At 40.9% G+C, this 12,551-nt stretch overlaps 1 long non-coding RNA gene across 1 annotated transcript; it reads left to right on the forward strand.

The window, feature by feature from the left end:
• The first annotated feature begins 4,695 nt into the window (after positions 1–4,695).
• LOC121846605 lies at positions 4,696–10,440 on the forward strand. The gene is made up of 3 exons (XR_006083527.1): positions 4,696–4,923; positions 9,879–10,103; positions 10,190–10,440. It is a non-coding gene; the product is annotated as an uncharacterized LOC121846605 (long non-coding RNA).
• The last annotated feature ends 2,111 nt before the right edge of the window (positions 10,441–12,551 follow it).

Here is a 12,551-nt window from a genome sequence, read left to right on the forward strand (position 1 = left end):
CCTGGCCGTCCCTCTAAACTTTCAGCTCATACAAGGAGAAGACTGATCAGAGATGCAGCCAAGAGGCCCATGATCACTCTGGATGAACTGCAGAGATCTACAGCTGAGGTGGGAGACTCTGTCCATAGGACAACAATCAGTCGTGTATTGCACAAATCTGGCCTTTATGGAAGAGTGGCAAGAAGAAAGCCATTTCTTAAAGATATCCACAAAAAGTGTTTAAAGTTTGCCACAAGCCACCTGGGAGACACACCAAACATGTGGAAGAAGGTGCTCTGGTCAGATGAAACCAAAATTGAACTTTTTGGCAACAATGCAAAACGTTATGTTTGGCGTAAAAGCAACACTGCTCATCACCCTGAACACAACATCCCCACTGTCAAACATGGTGGTGGCAGCATCATGGTTTGGGCCTGCTTTTCTTCAGCAGGGACAGGGAAGATGGTTCAAATTGATGGGAAGATGGATGGAGCCAAATACAGGACCATTCTGGAAGAAAACCTGATGGAGTCTGCAAAAGACCTGAGACTGGGATGGAGATTTGTCTTCCAACAAGACAATGATCCAAAACGTAAAGCAAAATCTACAATGGAATGGTTCAAAAATTAACATATCCAGGTGTTAGAATGGCCAAGTCACAGTCCAGACCTGAATCCAATCGGGAATCTGTGGAAAGAACTGAAAACTGCTGTTCACAAATGCTCTCCATCCAACGTCACTGAGCTCGAGCTGTTTTGCAAGGAGGAATGGGAAAAAATGTCAGTCTCTCGATGTGCAAAACTGAAAGAGACATACCCCAAGCGACTTACAGCTGTAATCGCAGCAAAAGGTAGCGCTACAAAGTATTGACTTAAGGGGGCTAAATAATTTTGCACGCCCAATTTTTCAGTTTTTGATTTGTAAAAAAAGTTTGAAATATCCAATAAATGTCGTTCCACTTCATGATTGTGTCCCACTTGTTGTTGATTCTTCACAAAAAAATACAGTTTTATATCTTTATGTTTGAAGCCTGAAATGTGGCAAAAGGTCGCAAAGTTCAAGGGGGCCGAATACTTTCGCAAGGCACTGTATCTGTCGCTGAGGGAGTTAAGACATGGAAATCCTGTCCCAAAATGGGCTTAATGTTGGGGCTCAGTGTTATTGTCGCTAACTATTATAGAGAATGGAAGAAGACTTCATGTCAAACTACAGCCGCTGATCCAAAGACCACATGTCTTAATCAGTGAAAATATAGTTGTATAAACACTGATCGCCTTTCGTGGAGAATAATAATGCTTTGTATACTTTCAATGCATTTTTTTTCTGCAAAAGCTGGGTAAATGCTCCCATAAACAAAAGCTGGGTAAATGCTCCCATAAACAAAAGCTGGGTAAATGCTCCCATAAACAAAAGCTGGGTAAATGCTCCCATAAACAAAAGGTGCACAAACAGCTTTTACATTTTTTGCATTTACCCTCCACTACACCACTGGTCTTAATGTTAAAAACATGTTTTACTGTATCCCAGAGTCCTGCTTTCCCACTCCAGTTCTAACAAGGTCACTCAACTCTCAACAGTAAAAACAACAAGGACATCCATTCAGGACCTGGGTTGAGCCCTCACTTCCTCAAGTTAGAGCATTGTGCCGCAGAGAATGTAAAGCTGTAGCCATAGCACTGCATTCCATTGTCCTACCGGTCTTCTAGAGTTGTTGATGTAAAGTCGTTTTGTTTCTGTTTGATAGTTGAGTACAAATGACTACCTTCAAAGTACATCAATGGTTCTACACTGAGTGGACAAAACATTAGAAACCCCTGCTTTTTCCATGAGACTGACCAGGTGAATCCAGGTGACCGCTGTGATCACCTGTTAAATCCACTTCAATCAGTGTAGATGAGCTGAGGAGACTGGTGAAAGAAGGACTTTTAAGCCTTGAGACAATTCACATGGATTGTGCTTGTGTGCCATTTCAGAGGGTGAACGGGCAAAACAAAAGATTAAGTGCCTTTGAATGGGGTATGGTAGTAGGTACCAGGCGCACCGGTTTGAGTGTGTCAAGAACCACTATAGCTGCTGGGTTTTTCACGCTCAACAGTTTCCCGTGTGTATCAAGAATGGTCCACCAGCCAACTTGACACAACTGTGGGAAGCATTGGAGTCACCAGGCCAGCCTTCAGCCACACTTTCAACACCTTGTAGAGTCCATGCTCCAGCGAATTGAGGCTATTCTGAGGGCAAAAGGGGGTGCAACTCAATATTTTGAAGGTGTTCCTAATGTTTTTTTCACTCAGTGTGTGTGTTAGTTTTTCTACTGATGTTTTGTACCACATTCTTATGCACTGTGACTTCATAGGTGCAGAAAAACTAATATGGTGTAATTGCAGACCACAATTTGGGATGTTTCTTAATATGGGTGTTCCCTGCTATCAGGAAATGCACATTGATACCTGCCATTGGTCAGTTCCGGTGTTATGAGACTGATGGTTTCTCGACACATTATTTGTTTACATAGCAGGTTAGGTGGATTAGTGAGCCATGTTTGGAGACTGAGGTTAGGAAAAGGGTTAGGCTTCGCTTCAATGCCACAGAAATGACCATGGATCAATGGGTGTAACTTTTTCTATCAAGAAATATATATATTGGAAAACACCCCTAATGGTGTTCTGCAATTGCTCTACATACAGGTAACTGCCAAAAATAAAGGCAACACCAACATTAACTGTCTTAATAGGCTGCTGGGCTACCACGAGACGCCAGAACAGCTTCAATGCACCTTGGCATAGATTTTACAAGTGTCTGGAACTCTATTGGAGGAATGCAGCACTAATCTTCCTCAAAATATTCCATTTGGTCTTTTGTAGATGGTGGTGTAAAACGCTGTCTCAGGCACCGCTCTAGAATCTCCCATAAGTGTTCAATTGAGTTGACATCTGGTGACTGAGATGGCAAATGGATTACGTCATTTTCATGTTCATCAAACCATTCAGTGATGACTTGTCAACGGGGGCACTGTCATCCTATTGGGGCAAAGACATGGTAGCCAAAATCTAGCAGTCTAGCATTTTTATACATGACCCAAGTCATGATGGGATGTTAATTGCTTAATTAACTCTGGAACCACACTTGTGTGGAAACACCGCTTTTAATATACTACTGTGTATGCCTCATTTACTCAAGTGTCGCCATCATTTGTGCAGTTACCTGTATCTTGTGACGCTGAAATGGTTTACGTGGTACATTAGGGGATATACGAACTTAGTTGTCCTACTACTGCTCAGACCAACACAGCACACACATTTTAGAATAATAATGTGTTGTTTTTATAAAGACTTGTATATGTCTGCTACTAAGTAGTTGAAGATGAGAATGGACCGTCTACCAGGTAGAAACCACCTATCAAGTTAACTTAGTAGCATCGAGGAAAGCTGATGCTACATTTAGCAAGGCCACTTTTTACATTTTCAACATTTGGACACCCAAATATTATTTTGATATTCCAATATATTTAATGTTATTTTCATCTCAATTATGAATTTTAGATGTGTGTTTCTGATTTGTGAAATCTGTCTACCGTGGTGTTTTGGTTGTGTATTTTCGTGATTATTTTAAATGTTTTGTTAATTAAGGGATTTGTACTGCTTTTGTTTGAGAACCTGAAAATCATGGCTGGCTGCTCATATAATCGTGTGTGTGTGTGTGTGAGAGAGAGAGTGTGACTTGCAGACTTTTCTCAATTAATTAAAGGAGTGGATCACTGATTTGTCTCCATTGATGGTAACAGCTTCTCAGGGTTGTCATGTTCAGTTACATAATTGTAGGTCTGTGGTAACCAGCAGGTGTCACTATAACCCTATCAGATATTGCCAAATAAGTTTGAGTCTTTTCATATCAAATTTTATTGATCACATATTTAGTAGATGTCATTACTGGTGTAGCGAAATGTAACCCATTGTTAAAAAAACCATTGCTATTTATGAAATAATGCTTTGATCCATTGATGTGTGTATTGTACATATAGGTTATACATGTCTATGTAACACAAATCTCATTAAGAAACCTGCATGTAAATATTAGAGAGAGGGGGCCTTGTAAGATTTGAGAGCTGAAAATTGCTCCTTTTTTTTTCTCAGCTCATTGGGGCTGTCCCGTGTGTGTGTGTGTGTGTGTGTGTGTGTGTGGACACCCCTTCAAGTTAGTGTATTCAGCTATTTCAGCCCCACCAGTTGATGACGGGTGTATAAGTCGTAGTTCCCCTTGCTCTGCAAGCGCCGTGGCTTTTGTGGAGCGATGGGTAGATGCTTCGTGGGTGTCAGTTGTTGATGTATGCAGAGGCTCCCTGGTTCGAGCCAAGGTTGGAGCGAGGAGAGATACGGAAGCTATACTGTTACACAAGCTCACAGAACGGTACTGCCGAGTGCTGAAGCGTGTAGCAAATGTAAGGCTGCTTCCTATATACATAGACTGAAATCACTGGCCATTTCAATAAAATGAAACACCAGTCACTTTAACAATGTTTTCATATCTTGCATTACTCATGTATATACTGTATTATATTCTACTGTATCTTAGTGTAGCCACTCTGCATTACTCGTCTATATATATATATATATATATCAGGGATGCAAACCTTTCGGAGCAATTCGCCGTTTTGAATCCAAAATAGGTGACACGTGATTCGTACAGGTCCGATGAAGTTTTTTTTGGGGGGGATTTGGATCAGACTACTGGCTGTAAACGAACGAGTGCTGCGCAATACTGGCTGTATTCAAGGCTCAGCCAATCGTAACAGCAGAATGCTGCACGCGACCGAAGAGAGAAGCAACAGCCAATTAGCTAGTTACAGCATGAGCGCGCGCTCTGGAAAGACAGCAGAGAATAGAACAGCAGCGCGCCCCCTGAACGATAACGAAGAGGTCAGTGAGAAGCCTGACCACGGAGACCGGGGTAAGAAGGTGATGAAGCGTACTTCATGAGCTGTAACCGAAAAACAACTGGCATTAAGTTAAGTTTGAGGTGAGGGAGAAAGTGTGGCACAAGTATTGTTAGCAACGTTATCTTGCTAGCTGGATCGAATTCTCTTTTAGCTAAATTAGCCAGAGAAACCTATAGAGGTGAAAGGAACACCACACACTTTCCCTCTTTCTCACTTTTTCAATACAGTGGATAAAAAGGGGTATGCAGGAGGTGTTCTCTGTCTGAAAGAGATCAATTATGCAAACAAAGGGTCTCATGCTCTGCTGCTGGCACATTGTAGAACAGATGTCCACAGGCAGAAAGTGTACAACGTAATAAACCTACTGTGTAGCCCAAGGATATAACTTTTGTTGTGTTGAACTTGATAGTACCACTTGTGTGTGAGGGGGATTATTAAATGCTTTTACTCGGTGAACGTTAATTTTTGCACACATGTAGACTTGTGCACTTGATCGATGTCTACTAGTGCCCATTATAGTAGAGCAAAAATAGAATGCTGGTTTGTATAATTTTATTTCTACTTTAAGATGTTTTTCCCCAAGTGCAATATTTAGATGTGTGTGCGTTCTATTGTAAAGGCTAATATTGCAGTTAGCCATGACTGTATTTTTTTTTCTCAAGACTTGAGTGTCATTTGCAGTAAAGTCTAAGCAACAAATAACATTGGATTGCTTTCTTTGCATTTTTTTAGCTGTGAGTTAGGTTCACATGAAACACTTTTTTTATTTAACACACAGAGACTGATCATGTAGATCATATTCTTTGTTTTAATCAGTTAAAATCTCAATTTCCCCCTAGCAGGGATTTTATTTGGCATGTTTCAGTGCAACAAACAAAAGTGTCACCTTTTTGGGCCCTCACCAGTTTGCATCCCTGATTTTATATATTCTTAATTTATCGTTGTGAAATTGTTAGACCGTTGCAGTGTTTTAATAGTTAAGGCACTGCATCTCAGTGCCAGAGGTGTCACTACAGATCTTGGTTAAATTCCAGGCTGTATCACAACCGGCCGTGATTGGGAGTCCCATAGGCTGGTGCACAATTGGCCCAGCGTCGTCCAGGTTAGGGTTTGGCCAGGGTAGGTCGTCATTGTAAATAGGAACTTGTTCTTAACTGACTTGCCTAGTTAAATCAAATGAAAAAAAGGGAATGTCGGAGCTAGAAACGCAAGCGTTTTGTTACCCACAGTAACATCTGCTAAACATGTATGTGATCAATAAAATTGTATTTGATTTAAAGGAGGAATAATGGTCTGGGGCTATTTTTCATGGTTCGGGCTAGGCCCCTTAGTTCCATTGAAGGGAAGTCTTAAAGCTACAGCATACAATGACATTCTAGACGATTCTGTGCTTTCCTGTTTCAGCATGACAATGCCCCGTGCACAAAGCAAGGTCCATACAGAAATGGTTTGCATGACTGGCCTGCACAGAGTCCTGTCCTCAACCCCTTCAAACACCTTTGGGATGAATTGAACACAGACTGCGAACCAGGCCTAATAGCCTAACATCAGTGCCCAACCTCACTAATGCTCTTGTGGCTGAATGGAGCAAGTCCACTCAGCAATGTTCCAACATCTAGTGAAAAGCCTTCCCAGAAGAGTGGAGTCTGTTGCAGCAAAGCGGGAACCAACTCCATATTAATGCCCATGATTTTGGAATGAGATGTTTGACGAGCAGGTGTCCCTATACTTTTTGGTCTTGTTGTAGAAATATATTAACAACAGAGTAGAGCGAGAGAAATAAGCCTCTCTCTAGTGGGTCACGTATGTCCTAATGCTCTCCCATAACCCCTCTTGCACAAATCTGCACAGATGTTTATGACTCTACTACCTGGCACGTGCGCACACACACACACACCATATCAGGCCAGTTGTAAATCTAAGTGGATGTGTATTCCCCCCTGACCCTCCGGCAGAGTGCTCCGGTGTTTACTCCTCACAGACAATCATTTTTCAATCAGTAATCAATGAACAAAGCAGCTAGCTGGGAGCTATTGACCCAAACCATCCAGGGCCCAGCACCACACAATGATAACCCAGGGAAGTGTGCAGTCAATCAATCAAATGTATTTATAAAACCCTTCTTACATCAGCTGATGTCACAAAGTGCTGCTAAAACCCCAAACAGCAAGCAATGTAGGTGTAGAAGCACAGTGGCTAGGAAAAACTCCCTAGAAAAGGCCCGGAACTTAGGAAGAAACCAATCCTCTTCTGGCAGTGCCGGGTGGAGATTATAACAGAACATGGCCAAGATGTTCAAATGTTCATAGACAACCAGCAGGGTCAAATAATAATAATCACAGTGGTTGTAGAGGGTGTGTTGATTTGTTTCCGCACGCATCTGTGTGTGTGTGTGTGTGTGTGTGTGTGTGTGTGTACAAAACCCAACATTTAGAGTGTACAATGATCATAGAAAAAGGAATCTCAAACTCACTTTAATGTAAGTTGGCTTTATGGTATGTGAGTGTGTATGTGTGATTATCCTCTGAGCAGAAGATTCTTTAGCTCCTGTGCCTCTAAAAGCACAGGTGAGGTGTGTGTCAGGGTTTTGAACGGGTGAGGTGTGTGTCAGGGTTTTGAACGGGTGAGGTGTGTGTCAGGGTTTTGAACGGGTGAGGTGTGTGTGTCAGGGTTTTGTACGGGTGAGGTGTGTGTGTCAGGGTTTTGTACGGGTGAGGTGTGTGTGTCAGGGTTTTCCCTCAATCTCTTCTTTCCTTCTCTCTCCCTCACTGACCTCCTCTTCTCCACCCTCTGCATTCTCTCTCTCTCTCTTTCTCTCTCTTTGTTATCAAGTCCAGGCTAGTAGATGTATATTTTATGCTCTGCTCTGGAGGCTTTTACAGATGTTATTTTTTACTTAAAGAGAGAAAGGGGACTGCTACTCTATAATTTAGAGGTAATCCTGTCCACCAAGAATAAATAAATAAACACAGCAACAAACAAACAAATGTATGCACACTATGGTTACTTTACACAGAGACATTTAGTACACACGTCAATAGAAGACCAGCATAGTGCACTGCACAGATTCATTGACTGAGTTCATATTTAAAACCAAAATGCACAGTACAAGTGGATGTGTAATCTGTTTTGTCTTGTTTCAGTCAATTTAAATAGCATTATGTATTGTACACCATCTACAAATAGCTAACTATTATTATACTGTATTCACTCTCATACAGAATAACCAATATGCTAAATTGACAAATACACAATCATGCAAAACTGTTTGCAGTGTCCTAAAATACCAGATTTCAAATCAAAGACTAGAAATAGTCCTAATATACATTTATGTCATTTAGCAGACGTGAGTACATAAATGTTCATACTTTTTCCCATACTGGTCCCCTGTGGGAATCGAACCCTGGCGTTGCAAGTGCCATGCTCTACCAACTGAGCCACACAGGGCCTATAAAGCTCTATGAAATATGAATTGAGTTGTACTGTAGTAGGGCAGTTGTGTGTGTGTGGGCTAGGTATTGTGATGTCTAGTCTGGGAGTTTAGGGTCTTGGGACCACTCTCCTTGCCTTCCCCAGGCAAGAAGAAAATCGCACCCCAGAGTCAGGCAATGACCACACACACACACACACACACACAGTGAGAGGGGATAGAGGGAAAGGTAGGAGGAATTCCTGTGTTTTAGAGAGGGATGTTATTAAATCTTTATAAGTATGTCTGTCGAGGAATCAAGACACCCGCTCTCCTCCTTTTCCTCTTCGACAGTGAGAGGCTCAAGCATGGTTCTGTGTGTGTGTGTGTATTGGCCTCCTCGTAACTTATTGATGATGGAGGGTGTTATTAGGGCATCACCCTGCTGCATGCTGGACACACTGATACTGACACACACACACACACACACACACACACACAGAGAGAGAGAGAACAGAAACAGGAGAGGGGAAGTGGGAGGAGGATGTTGATATTGATGAGAGGTGAGAGGGTTTTGAGCAACAAGACTAACCCAACACTCTTACACTGCAGTTTGGATTGAAGCCTCATCTCATTGACTTTGAGAACAACCAGAGAGTATCAGTCCCAGGCCACACGTTACACCTGTCCTCTCATAATATCATCCAATTTCTACTGTGGAGATCAATAAAGTTGATTAAATTCAATGATCCCCCAAAAAAGTAGTTATCAGGTGTGTTTTTTTTCTACCATTATTCATCATGACAAACATTCATTTTAATAGCTGTACTGGTCATTAGTATCTCAGAGAATGAGTGAATAGCCACTGGCTTTTTGTCTTGTCTGACAGCCCTTTCCAACACTGTAACTTTGTGTCCTGTCTGTAGCTGAAATGACATCAACACACTAGAGATGACATGAATGAATGAATAACAAATATTCTACAGGAACAAATCCATCATGATATACACTGAGTGTACAAAACATTAACAACACCTTCCTAATATTGAGTTGCATGGTCTCAATGTTTTGTGCACTCAGTGTATTTTCTACTATCGACAGCAAAATAAAAACTCAAAGAACCAATTAAATAGAAACGTGGCACCAAGTGATAATATCCAAATAGAAATACGTTTTGATCTTTGATAAAGATTTGAATCAAATAATGTTCTAACAATTTTCACATTAGTTGTAGCCTACAATATGTAGGCTAAACGCGCTAAGTAATTATATGCATATTAAAGTTATTTTATTAATGTAAAAAAAAAAAAAAATACGGAATGTGATTTTTTTTTTTAAACTTTTTTTTTGTAGTTACTAATGTTGATAAATATGTTTCATATATGTGAACACTGAACTTTTGAATATATTTGATTTGAAACGAGTGAACAGTGCTCACCAAGACATTATCACACGCAGAACAAGCCATTATCCTCCTCCACTTCCACCCTACCCTGTCTGTCTGTCGGTTTGTTTTGAGTTCCTTCATTCAGCACGATGTCTCTCTCCTTCTCTCAGCAACGATAAAAGACCGTCGGAATATTCGGTAGAGATCCGATAGACCAGAAGGCTGCAATTAACATCCATGCCAAACGGTGGAGCTGCTCGATAGCAAACCAAGCCTGCGGCCAAACGGAGAAGGTAAACACACCACAACACGCAGGGCCTCCGGATACCACCATAGCTTGCTGTAAAATAGTTCAAGATCTGATTTCTTCAAGTACAGTTTTGTTTTTGTTGGGGGTAAGTAACAATTTTTAAGTAACAAACATTTTATGGAGGGGGTAAGTAACAACCAATCATTCCCCTTATACTTAATTATCTCATAGACCGGTTGGCTGACAACGTCATGAAAATGAAGCGCATGCACCGATGAGACCGGAAGGTGTATGTTATGATTCTGAACGGTCAGATAGCTAGCAACTGTGACCTACTGTTGGAGCATCCTACTGGGGGACACACTTGTTTCTACAACGAGAGGACTTGAATCTGACCTTTGTTGTGACAGGTTGTGCAATGTTAGATTCTGTTGTCACGAGTTAAGTTGTTAAGAATAACTGGATGAATGTAATAAAGACGAATGTAAATAAACAACCTGAAGTTGGAAATGAACAGCAGTTTCTGGTATGAATACATTTCATGAATTATGTTTATTCGAGAGACCAGTTTGCGGTTACGAAGATGATGAAGGATGAATTGGGAAAGGTAGAGTCAGAGTGACCAGGAGCGGTATTATGGTGATCTCATGTAAATGCTGGGATATATGAGATAAGCGTGTGTATAAAAACCACTACAATCGCATAAATGTAAAAAGTTTGACACCAAATATCAGTGTTGAAGAGTCAGAGGATGCACGGTGCTGCTATTGTGATGGGAATCAGGTTCCAGAGTTCACTGAGTGCCTTGTTCGGGTGAAGGAGGTCAAAGTAGCGAGGATCAGGGCTGTCTCCTATGTGGATGCAGTGGACATTGTTGAAGGAGAGAGTAGAGATGTTGAAGCTATGACAGTGGATGAGATATTACCCCCCAGGCCACAGAGACTGTAGGGACCTGAGTAGACATTTAAAACTGAATGAAGGAGTACATTTGAGAATATTATGAGTATGTTTTTCACCCAAAACCCAGTAGGTGATGGAAATAATACCTATTTGGGTGTAGAAAAAGATAGCTAGCAACAATGACAAGAATGTGGGGAATCATAGGTAGCACATTTCAGCTTGTTGTATCATGTTATTGATACTATGTCTTGTTTTCACTAATGTTATGTCTATGCTTATTTTTAAAATGTGTTAGCTAGCTAACCAACAACTGTAAAAATGTATTTGAGAGACAACAAGTGCTCATTGTGCAACTGTAGGGGAGATTGGGGTAATTTGAGCCACCCTTGTTTCAGGGAAACCATACACAAAATGTATAATTTGACCAAATATTTAGGAAGAGGTCTTCATTCATTTCATGAAGTCTGTGAAGGAAGAAACCACATGGAAAAAGTTGAAAGCAAGTTAGGTTAAAAAAACAACAACAGATTTTCACCAATTCAAATTAATTGATTGTGTTAGAGGTTTCATGATGCTTGTGTCTAAACCAAAGTAGATAATTGTAATACTGTTCTTTACATCAGTATAGGCTTCAATATGAGGCCCTAACCCTATACAGTAGTATGAAAGTGCATACTTAAAGCTGTGTGGGCTAATATAGTCTAAATGTTTTCCCAATGATCTCCAGCTTCCAATTGTCTCATTCATCCCCCTCCTCTCCCCTGTAACTGTTTCCCGGGCCATTGTTGCAAACGAGAATGCCTTCTCAGTCAATTTACCTGGTAAATTGACCAAAATAAAGTTGAGCAAATGAAGTGTTTTCTACCCAGGCCTAATGTAAGGCATTATCGCTGGGATATGAGGTAACAACAGCGGCATCCCCGTTGTGGAGGTAATGCGCACGAAAAAAATCCATGCCTTGTGCGGTCCAGAGTGCTAGTTGTGATCTTCTCCTTGAGTGTGCTGCGCAATCCGAAGCGTCTCTCACTCACACTGCCCTCCGTCAAATGATCGGGTTTTATTCACAGGCTACAAGTCAGACAGATCAGTTACGCAACTGTGCGCGTCCTTATCCAATTCCGAGGTACATATTGAAGATATTGGAACAAACTACTATCCCCCATAGTACAAAAGTCTACCTATTCTGTGCGAGAAATAAATATTCGAAACATAGTCTGGGACGTTTGTGGTATGCAATAGATCCCAAATGAATACAACCACTAGCATCAAAAAAACTTTTTTTAATGCAATGTGGCTGACGCAACAGATCATTTAGCTTAAAATGTTGATAAACTATGAGGCTATTTCTTCACATTATAAGCGCAGCAATGCGCACACGGCAGTAGGCTATAAGCACTAATGAACCATTAGCATGAAAACACCATTCTCAAAAGTGAACACAAATCTGATTATGCTTGTAATGCTTTTATTATAAAGATGCTTTTTTTATGGTGAAAATTATCTTCCCCAAACTTGAAACTTACGCACTGCTTATATATGCTAAATGTGTTTAATTTTAATAAGTTTTTGGCCACTTTAGTTGTGAATCAAATCTTATTAAAACATAAAGTCCTATTGGCTAGGGTACAAGAGCTGGGCTCCCCGCGTGGCATAGTGGTCTAAGGCACTAAGGTTCAAATCCAGGGTGTCTGTA

This window comes from Oncorhynchus tshawytscha, linkage group LG05 (assembly GCF_018296145.1).
Source record: "Oncorhynchus tshawytscha isolate Ot180627B linkage group LG05, Otsh_v2.0, whole genome shotgun sequence".
In the NCBI taxonomy this organism is placed as follows: domain Eukaryota; kingdom Metazoa; phylum Chordata; class Actinopteri; order Salmoniformes; family Salmonidae; genus Oncorhynchus; species Oncorhynchus tshawytscha.